Source organism: Pan troglodytes, chromosome 2, assembly GCF_028858775.2.
Source record: "Pan troglodytes isolate AG18354 chromosome 2, NHGRI_mPanTro3-v2.0_pri, whole genome shotgun sequence".
Classification (NCBI taxonomy): domain Eukaryota; kingdom Metazoa; phylum Chordata; class Mammalia; order Primates; family Hominidae; genus Pan; species Pan troglodytes.
The window spans coordinates 139,979,076-139,989,530 of NC_086015.1; the positions used below are offsets into that span (position 1 = coordinate 139,979,076).

Here is a 10,455-nt window from a genome sequence, read left to right on the forward strand (position 1 = left end):
CCCAGGCTAGAGTGCAGGTGGCACAATCTCCGCTCACTGCAAGCTCCGCCTCCCGGGTTCACACCATTCTCCTGCCTCAGCCTCCCCGGTAGCTAGGACTACAGGTGCCCGCCACCACACCCAGCTGATTTTTTCTATTTTTAGTAGAGACAGGGTTTCACCGTGTTGCCAGGATGGTCTCGATCTCCTGACCTCGTGATCCACCCACCTTGGCCTCCCAAAGTGCTGGGATTACAGGCGTGAGCCACCGCGCCTGGCCAAGAATTATGTAATTTTTAAAAAATAAAAATAACTGGCCGGGCACGGTGGCTCACGCCTGTAATCCCAGCACTTTGGGAGGCCAAGGTGGACAGACGGTTTCAGGTCAAGAGTTTCAGGTCAAGAGACCAGCCTGGCCAACAAGGTGAAACACTGTCTCTACCAAATATATAAAAAATTAGCTAGGTGTACTGGCACATGCCTACAGTCCCAGCCACTCGGGAGGCTGAGGCACGCAAATCGCCTGAACCCAGGCGGTGGAGGTTGCAGTGAGCCTAGATCATGCCATTGCACTCTGGTCGGGGCACACTCAAAAAATAATAATTTTTTTTTTTTTCCTGAGACGGGGTCTCACTCTGTCACCCAGGCTGGAGTGCAGTGGCGTGATCCCAGCTCACTGCAAGCTCCGCCTCCCAGGTTCAAGCAATTCTCCTGCCTCGGCCTCCTGAGTAGTAGGATTACAGGCAAGTGCTACCACGCCTGGCTAATTTTTGTATTTTTAGTATAGACAGGGTTTCACCATGTCGGCCAAGCTGGTCTCGAACTCCTGACCTCAGGTGATCCACCCACCTCGGCCTCCCAAAGTGCTGGGATTACAGGTGTCAGCTACTGTACCAGGCCAATAATAGTAATTTTAAAAAATTTTTAAAAAGGTGTTCTTACTGGCAGAAATGAAAAAAAAAATTATACAAACTCCCTTCTCCCATTGCCTCCCTTCTTTATAACTTTTTAAATTTTCGTTTTTATTTTTAATTTCCTCTCAATGCAATAAAATTATTTCATAGAGGAAGGCATGTAAACTAAGGTACCAGGAAACAGGGGAAAGGAAAAAAGGTGAGGAAAAGGCAATATAAGGAAGAGTAAGCTGATCAAGTGGGGTTACTGCACTGCCTAGGTCCTCTCCTTGTATGTCCGGAATCTGAAGAGGTAAATGTGAAGATACTTCTTTTCCTACGGCAGGCAAAATTCTTCAGAGCCTCCACTAACCCACACCCTTGTATCATGCCCTCCCCTTGAGTGTGGGAGAGACCTGTAGATATAACGGGATATCATTACGGTGATTATGTTATACGACAAAATATATGTTTGCATATGTAATTAAGGCCCTTAATCAGTTAAGTTTACCACAAGGGCCTCAGAGTTTAGCTGGTGAGCTTTTAAAAAAGACCTTAAAGGGGGGAGTCAGAGGTCAGACACACAGGAAATAGGCAGACTGACTCCTGCTAGCATGGATAAAAGCTAACAGCCATGTTGTGAACTATGTGGCCACACGGCAAGGATCTGAGAGCAGTCCTTGGCCAACAGCTAACAAGAAGATGGGGACTTCAGTCACACTATCACAAGGAAATTAATTGTGCCAACAAGTAGTGACCTTGAAAGACAACTCTGGCCGGGCACAGTGGCTCACAACTGTAATCCCAGCATTTTGGGAGGCTGAGGTGGGCAGATCACGAGGTGAAGAGATGGAGACCATCCTGGCCAACGTGGTGAAACCCCGTCTCTACTAAAAATATAAAAATTAGGTGGGCATGGCGGCACGCACTTGTAGACCCAGCTACTTGCGAGGCTGAGGCAGGAGAATCGCTTGAACCCGGGAGGCGGAGGTTGCAGTGAGCCGAGATCGCACCACTGCACTCCAGCCTGGTGACAGAATGAGACTCCATCTCAAAAAAAAAAAGAAAAACAACTCTAAGCCTCAGATATGCACTGCAACCACAGCTGACACCCTGATTTTAGCCTGAGATGCTCAGCTATACCTCCCCAAACTTCTGACCTATGGAAGCTGAAATAATTGTTAATCTGTTAAGTGTGAAATTTGTTATGCATTAAAAAAAGAAAGAAAGAAACTAATATACCCCCCTAAATAAAGATATAAAGATACAGGACAAAACAACAAATAAAAGGGGAAACAAGAACGTTATCTTTCCCAGAGTACATTATTTCTTCTCACAGCACTGAGATTATGAACATACACAGAGTCAGAATCAAGGAAAAAAAGATTAAAACTGTACAAAATTCTGTAAATTTTAAGTTACAGCAATTAAATGTGTGTTTTTCACAGACATCTTGTTACACAATCACCATAAGATACTATCCCCATTTTATTTTATTTTTTTAAAGAGATGGAGTCTTGTATGTTGCCCAGGTAGGCCTCAAACTCCTGGGTTTAAGGGTTCCTCCTGCCTCACTACAGAGTAGCTGGAACTACAGGAGTGCACCACTGGGCCCAGCTCCCCATTTTTAGAGATAAAGAAAGTAAGGCTCAAAGGTAACACCCTGAACACCACAAACCCAGGGGACGTTCAAAGTAACTTCGGTCCAGGACCCACTCCTTCTCCCCTACACCATAGTGCCTTTAAGGCTTTAAAAGAACCAATCAAATCTACAGTCATTTTATTAGTCTCTTCAAAGGAGGCAATCCTAGTAACACAACAAACTTCCATATTTTGCATCTATTTAAATATTCCTTAGCCTTATCAGAACATCGAAACTGAAGTGGATACAGAAAAATTTCCACTCAAAAGCAGTTCGTTTGTGAAAATGACCACTGGTAGATCACTTGAATTAATTTAGTTTACTCGAAGTACGTTTTAAATATGTAAAGGAAAATGGCGTGGCAAAACACCTGTAGATCTTCTACAACTTTATTTGGGTAACAATTTGTCTTATAAGTATTCTTAATCATCAAAAGCAAGGAAAAAACATTTCTGCTTCTTTCCATTCCATATTTCCCTACTTGGTTAAAATTTTTCAGTCTGAATTCCTCATACATTATGAATATTAGAACAAGGTACGTTACATTACCATACAATAAACAAGTTATTTTTATTTTCGCTGTTCTGTATATTTCCCTAAGTGCTTCACCATCGGAATGTGCAATTTTCTTAAAACACGAGGAAAACTAAAATGTAGAGTCATTCAAATTCCACGTAAGTTACAAATCACACAACTTTGTGCCAATTCAGATACTTTCTCGAGTAAACACTATTTTTGCGAAGATGCAAGTCTTTCTAGTCAGAATCACGAGAATAAACTCTATCCATCTTAACACCAACTTTAACAGCAAATAATTTTTTTTATCACAAATTGCGTTTTTTTTTTTTTTTTTTTTTTTTGTCTGTAAGTGTCCAAAACTATCCCATGACTTAAACTCCCGGAGCACGATTCCCTGCAATGTGAAGAGAATCGATAGATAACATTTGAAATGTGGGTAGATGGGGGTGACGTGACAATCCTAAAACCTGAAAATTTCTTAGTACCCATACCATACAAGAAGCACCCAGTTCGGACCCTGCAAACGAGGCTCAGGTCCAACTCCAAGCACTCTAGTTTCCCACCCCGCCCCCACCTCGAGAAAGGAGGGAAAACAACTTTTATTGGCCTCGTCTCTCAGGGGACTGGCAAACTAGCGGGGCAGTGCTTAGGCCTGGACACGTTTCACAAGGAGGCCCCCGTCGGGGGCTGAGAGGGCAGATAGCTGGAAAGCCCAGCATTGATGCCCCATCTCCCCCAGCCGCCACCCCCCTGCCCCACCCCGCCAACAAGAAGCCTGGGCCAGCCGCCCCGCCGAGCGACCCCCCAGGCCCCTCCGCTGAAATGAACTCGTTGTCATGTGACGCCGCCGCCGCTAAAACACCGCAGAAACGCAGGTCGGCGGGCGGCGGAAGGCATTCGCGCCAGCCCGCGTCGGCCCGGCCCCGCTGGGCGCGGGCGACTCCCGAGAGCCCGGGCGGGGGGGGCGGAGGGCGGGCTTGGCGGCGGGCCCGAGCGCGCCACAAAGGCTTCCGCGCCTGTCGCCGTAGTGCCCGGGCGGGCGGGGGCAAAATTTTTGGTGCCCGCGGGAGGGGTGGCAAGCGACGAAGACGCTGGGGTGCCCACCGCGCCCACAGACGTCTCTCCGGGCACTCGGACGGCCCACGACCGCCGCACCCCGCACAGGCCCGCGCGGCCTCCCTCCCCCGCACGGGGCCCGCGCCCGGCCCGCCCGCTCGCCGCTCGCGCTCTCTCGCTCTCGCCCGGCCTCCATCTTGGATCGGCGCTTCCAGCCCCCGCGCCGCTGCCGCCGCATTCCCCCTCTTTCCCGCCCCCCGCCGCCGTCGCCGCCGCCCGCACTCACCTCAGCTGCCCATCCGGGCGCCGCCGACCATCGACCTAGTTTCCCCCCAAAAGTCTCCGGTGTGTTATTCCCGATGTGGGGGGGTTGTTACGGGGTGGTCGCCGGGGGTTCGGGAGCGGGGGCCGCGCCTTCAACGGAGCTGCAATCCTAACCCGCCATCTGGTGGCATTTTCCACACGCCAATGGCGCCGCTGCAGACTTGGGTCCGGACCGCCCTCTGCTGGCCGCGGTGCTCACTGCCTTGCTGACGGGACGGGCCTGCCCGGAAAGGGGAGGGAGCTGAGGCGCGAGCTAGGGGCCGCGGCAGGGGCGCGCGCAAACGCTTTCCAGTGGGGATTGCGCGCACGCGCACCAGCGGGGCGGGAAACGTGGCCGCTGCGTGGCGGCCCCGCCCCCACACGGAGCGCTCGCGCAGTTCAGCCAATCGCGAGCGGCGTAGGCTTCTGGATAAGGGCGCTGTGGACGGTTCTTGGGCCGCCCGAGGCTGGCGGAAGGACGGCCACGGTGGCGCCTGCGCGTCCGGCTCGCCGAGTTGCCGCCCGCCATTTTTGGAGCTTCTTGGAGAGCTAGGCAGGAACCCGCTCCGGGTTCCTTCACCGAGGCTCCTCCCTAGGTCTCAGGGCCGGCGCTTTCCTCTGTTCCCGCCCGGCTCCTGCTGCCCCCATCCGCAACTCTCGAGACGCCCTGCGGAAACCCGAGGGTGAGGCCGCGCAGATCCCTGCTCCCACTTGGATTTAGCAAGGGCCTCAGAGCTTAGCATTGTATTCGCGATTTACGGTTGACAAGCGCTTTCACCAGGCAAGAGTGAAAAGGTTTCAAAGGGACTATTGGGGACTTCCCTCGCCATTAATCTAGACGAAACACCGCCGGCCCTAGGCCGATTGGCGTCATCCTGCCTCTGTAAAGCACATCTTTCCGTGGTGTCGGCTTTGCATAAGGCGGCAGCATTGGCTAGTTTGTGAGAAGAGAATATAACTAGACTGAGAAGATAGACTCAGCTGTGAAATTGGATTTCTCCCTCCACAACCTAGGACTACTTTCAGTAGCTCTGAAATACACATGAGAATCTTAGCCTTCTAGATGCCAAAAGAGAAATAATCAGTAAGGTGAAATCATTAACAAACTATTTATGTTGAACGTCGCCTCTTCCCTGATCTCCACCTGCCCGTCCGTGGCCATGGATCCCTACCTTTCACCTGCTTACAACTTTTCACCACAAAAGTGAATCCTTACTCTCCTGGATCATTAGCCCCGATATGACTAACTTCTCTATCGCTATAGCCAAGTCTATTTCAGTATGGAATCGCTCAACTACTTTATAGTCTTAAGGGCCTGTCTCCAGTAGGTTACCCCTATTTGTGTTTTCTCTCTCAAGGATTTGCAAGATGTGTGGCTTTTCGCTGGAGAAAGTCATAACTGACCAGATTGGATATGAATTCGTGACTGGACTCCTACTTATAATTTTCTTGCGCTTTCTTCTAATCTCTGGCTGATCTCCTATTTTCCACAAAGACTGTTTCAAGCTTTCCATGTTGTTAAAGATGCCAGTCCCAGTCCATACTAATAGATAAATTCATCCAGTTTCCTGGGCTCAGAGCTATGGGACTCCAATTCCGGTTTGACCTTCCCTCCATTATAAAATATCTGTGACCACCTCCTGTTCGTGATCCCAAAACTTCTAACCAAATTAACCCAGAACCCTTCTCTCCAAAGCCACTCCCTCTGCCTGACACTATGCCATCCCTTCCCACCTTCTCCTTCCACCACTACTTTCCTAGCGCCTTATAATGTAAATATGTTCTTATCCACTGTCTTCTTCCTTTCTGTTTCTCAGAAGTTTCTGTTGTCTTGGCTGGGTGCGGTGGCTCACACCTGTAATCCCAGCACGTTGTGAGGCAGAGGCGGGCGGATAACATGAGGTCAGGAGTTCGAGACTACCCTGGCCAACATGGTGAAACCCTGTCTACTAAAAATACAAACATTAGCCAGGCGTGCTGGTGTGCGCCTGTAATGCCAGCTACTCGGGAGGCTGAGGCAGGAGAATCTCTCGAACCCGGGAGGTGAAGGTTGCAGTGAGCCGAGATCACGCCACTGCACTCCAGCTTGGGCGACAAGAGTGAGACTCTGTCTCAAAAAAAAAAAAGTTTCTGTTGTCTTTTTTTTTTTTAATTCAGTGATGTTACTCCCTCCAGTTGCTATGCTATCAACGTTCCTTTCATTGACACATTCTCAAAAGAAACAGTTACGGTTTTCACCAATCCCCATCCCCTACTTGAAACCCTTTTTCCCTTTCTTTTAAGACACTTCCCCGGATCTACACCTACCTAGTTTGCTGGTCTTCTGATTTCTTTGCTAGCACCTCCTCTTTCTTCAATCTGTTCTCTACTACATGCCTTCTCTTAGGTCTCCCAAAATTAGTCTGTTCTTGATTTTTCCTTAACTGAGTTTCCTCGTGTTCAGCTACTTGCCAGAAAGCTGCAGCTCAAACACTTAAAATAATTCCTCTCTCTTATTTGAATTTCCTAATTTATCCTAACATTGTAATTTCAGCTAGTGTAGTGATTAAGAACATGAACTGTGAAACCAGACTGCTCTGGAAAGCTTTGTAACCTTAGACAAATCTCTTTCTGTCTCAGTTTCCTCAACTGCAAAATGGAAATAGCAACAGTACCAATCTCATAGGGTTGTTATGAGTGTTAAACTATTTATTTAATATTTAAACTATTTAATATATTATAGAAATGCCATCAGCATTATTACATTTATTGTTTTTAATCTTACTAAGAAGTTTTTAGCATTTTTTTAAGTCTGAGGGCATGGGTAATCAACTTTCTAAGTTTATAGAAATCTAAAATTGTATTTTGCCCTCACACTTAATAATTGATTATAAGTCATTTTTATAATCAATTTTATAAATTGTTTATAAATAATTACATAGCAGCCTAGGCTCTAAATTGTAGGGCCAGACTTGATTATTTTCTTTCAAAAAAGCCTAAGTCCCACCATACCTCATTCAGATGGCTTGCTTTTTTTTCTACTACTGCCATCCTTATTCAAACCCTTCTCCCCTCCCATTGCCTTACACCAAAACTATTGTAATAGCCTTGTAAACACGTCTCCCTTCACCTCCCTTTTGTTTGTGTTTGTTTGTTTGTTTTTGAGACAGGGTCTTGCCGTGTTGCCCAGGCTGGAGTGCAGTGGTACAGTCATAGCTCACTGCAACCTCTGACTTGGGCTCAAGTGATTCTCACACCTCAGCCTTGCTAGGTCCAGAGGTAGGTGCCATTGACCCACCTTCCCTCTACTCCCCACTCCTGCTTCACTTCTCTTTTTAAAATGCAACATTGTTATACCTACACAAAAGCGTTCTGTGATTCCTATGGCTTAAAAGATATCATCTAAAATAGTTAATGATATTCAAGGCATGCCTTGATATTTTTTCATTTTTTTCTCTATTTCATTAGAAATTATTCACACTAGCTGACCTGTCTGATTAATCATAAATGTAAGTGAAGGGCAGATTTATTCATCCTTTACCTATCTGGTAAGATAAAGTAATAAAGGTCCCATAACATGTTGACTTTGTTACAGAATTACACATAAAAGCAGAGGCTGCTTTTAAGAAATTCTTCCCCACCCCCACCCTCCCTGGACAGAGTTTTGATCTTGTTGCCCAGGCTGGAGTGCAATGGCGCGATCTTGGCTCACCGCGGCCTCCAGGTTCAAGCGATTCTCCTGCCTCAGGCTCCGGACTAGCTGGGATTACAGGCATACTCCACCACACCCAACTAATTTTATATTTTTAGTAGAGACGGGGTTTCACCACGTTGCCCAGGCTGGTCTCAACTCCCGACCTCAGGTGATCAGCCCACCTCGGCCTCCCAAAGTGCTGGGATCACAGGCGTGAGCCACTGCGCCTGGCCAACGAAATTCTTAATCAAGATTCCAATTCTCGGCAAGGATTTTCAAACATCACAATTTTTATTAACAGCTTCAAGTCATACATATGATCAAAGTATTATTGAGGCACAGTAAAACGATTCCCCAAAATACAGCACTTCAGCATGCTGAATGCTTTGAAAATTGAATGGCCTCAGAACCAAGGTCCGTCTCTTACCTTTCCCTGTCTCCCTGATCCTCTTTCCCGAAGCACCAAGGGTACACTCTCTTTGGAATTTCCTTATCTGACCAAGAAAGCTTTTTTCCAAAAGAAAGGCAATGTTGGCAGGGCAGGGCATGGTGGCTCATGCCTGTAATCCTAGCATTTTGGGAGGCCGAGGCAGATGGATCACCTGGGGTCAGGAGTTTGAGACCTGCCTGGCCAACATGGTGAAACCCTGTTTCTACTAAAAAAACAAAAATTAGTTGAGCATGGTGGCGCATGCGTGTAGTCCCAGCTACTGGGGAGGCTGAGGCAGGGGAATAGCTTGGACCTGGGAGGCGGAGGTTGCAGTGAGCTGAGATTGCACCAGTGTACTGCAGCCTGGGTGACAGAACGAGACTCTGTCTAAAAATAAAAATAAAAAATAAAAAGAAGAAATGCAATGTTGTAAAACTCCCTCCCTAGTAATCTCATCAAATAACCAGGAAATACCAACCACTAGAGAATAGATTGACAGTCACTATGACCTGACAGACTTTTCATCTGTTCTTCGGAGGGCAGCCCCAAGGGATTACCTGGAGGACTTTCTCTGCATAATAAGACAATCTTTGTTCCTGTGCAGCTCTACACCTCACCTTCCCATTAATGTCTGCCTTCCACCTCCAAGGTCCATTTGTTCTCCCTAATGACTTGCTGTCACTCAAAAGAATTTCTACATTCTCCATCTCCCCCTTCCCTTACGAAAAAGGGTATATAAGTTTCTTTACCACACTAAATAATAGATAATCACTCTGGATTATTCACACACACACGTTAATTTAAAAAGTTTGGTGTTTTTGAAACAGGATCTCACTCTGCCACCCAGACTAGAGTACAGTGGCACTATCACAGCTCACTGAAGCCTAAAAGTCCTGGGCTCAAGCGATCCGCCTCAGCTTCCCAAGTAGCTGGGACTACAGGCACACACCACCATGCCCACTAATTAAAAAAAAAAAAATCTTTGTAGAGATGAGGTCTCACTGTGTTGTCCATGCTGGTCTCAAACTCCTGGACTCAAGCAATTCTCCCTACTTGGCCTCCCAAGATGCTGAGATTACAGGTGTGAGCCACTGCGCCCAGCCTAATGTGACTGTCGTCAGTTGATTTTTCAGCAAACCTTCAGCAGAGGGAAAACTTCCCTTTGTTATTACATATAAAAGTTTTCCCTTCACCCCTACGATATGAAAAAGAATGTAATTCTTCAGACACATGCCCATCAGAACTTTAATTCAACTCAATCTCTTAGCCAACCTGGTCCAAAAGTAGATATTTAATGTTATAAATAGAAAAAAAGTGCATTCTATAGCCTATGAAATGGGAAGACATTGAACAGGGGTTGCAATAGTTTAAAAGATTTTTATATAGTGTTGTTTTACTGGGAGCTTTAGGTTGCTTTTCTTGTTTTCCTTGCAAATATACCAAATTGTGTTTCTGAAAATGCATTACTTCTAATTAACATTTATTAACCAATAACATGAAAAACTTTGCTTTATAACCCAAAGAATGAGTTTCTGATTGTGTAGATTGCACAGTTTCTTTAAAATTTGGGCCAGACTTATGTCTTTTTCTCTCTGGATAATTTTAGCACACAAAAGATTTCAGTTATTCTATTGGCCTTACAGTTAGAGTAAGACACATTAAATCAACTTTTTTTGCATGAGGATAATGGCGATATTTCTTACACAAGAAGGATTTTTAAAGTAAAATTTGGGCCGGGCGCGGTGGCTCATGCCTGTAATCCCAGCACTTTGGGAGGCCAAGGTGGGCAGATCACTTGAGGCCAGGAGTTTGAGACCAGCCTGGCCAACATGGTGAAACCCCATCTCTACTAAAACACAAAAATTAGCCGGGCGTGGTGGCGCACACCTGTAATCCCAGCTACTCGAGGGGCTGAGGCAGGTGGCAAGAGAATCGGTTAAACCCATGAGGCAGAGGTTGC

General features: G+C 46.7%; 1 protein-coding gene across 10 annotated transcripts in view; it reads right to left on the reverse strand.

The window, feature by feature from the left end:
* Positions 1-4,775, reverse strand: part of STAG1 (STAG1 cohesin complex component) — a 408,398-nt gene extending 403,623 nt beyond the window's left edge. For 4 of the 10 annotated variants that reach the window (XM_016942000.4, XM_016942001.4, XM_009446530.5 and 1 more), the window contains exon 1: positions 4,376-4,775. The gene's annotated coding sequence lies outside the window, so the exon portion shown is untranslated. The remainder of the gene's footprint in view (positions 1-4,375) is intronic. The other 6 variants (XM_063806253.1, XM_063806250.1, XM_063806251.1 and 3 more) reach the window with 5 other exon arrangements.
* Between the last annotated feature and the right edge of the window lie 5,680 nt (positions 4,776-10,455).